Below are 604 nucleotides of genomic sequence, written 5' to 3' on the forward strand. Positions count from 1 at the left end.
GAGTCACACACACACACAGAGTCACACACACAGAACAACACACACACACAGAGTCACAGAATGGGTGAAAGTCTGTGGGCATGCTCACAGACCCCCCCCCCTCCCCCCTCTGTGGTTCCTGCAGATGTTCCACGGACCTCCACAGACAGTGGAGCAGCAGCTATCTCCATCCATCTGAGACTATCCTCTCTGAGGGGGAGGGGCTTCTGTGGGTTTGGCCCCGCCCCCATTGTGTGTGGGAGGGGCATTATGTGATAAGAGCAGAGGTTGTTCGGGGTTAGGTGACCCGGGGTTCTGGTTCTGTGATGATGTGGACAGACTACAGGTTACCATGGCAGCTGCCAGGACAGAGGACGGATGTCCGGTTCCTCGGGGCTTAGAGGGACATCTTCTCATGGCAGCAGAAGACATGTCTCAAGCTGTCCAACATCAGAAGACACAGCCTTTAGGGGCGGAGCCTGCGGCTGGTGAGGCTCAGGTGTTCCTGTTAGACCTCAGGTGTTCCAGGGGACCAATCAGACACTGCCGCAGGAACAAACACACATGGGCCCAGAAAGCAGGTAAACATTGACGATGTTATGAGGCATGAAACTGGGTCAGCTCC

The sequence above is a fragment of the Fundulus heteroclitus genome, unplaced genomic scaffold (assembly GCF_011125445.2).
Source record: "Fundulus heteroclitus isolate FHET01 unplaced genomic scaffold, MU-UCD_Fhet_4.1 scaffold_56, whole genome shotgun sequence".
Lineage (NCBI taxonomy): Eukaryota > Metazoa > Chordata > Actinopteri > Cyprinodontiformes > Fundulidae > Fundulus > Fundulus heteroclitus.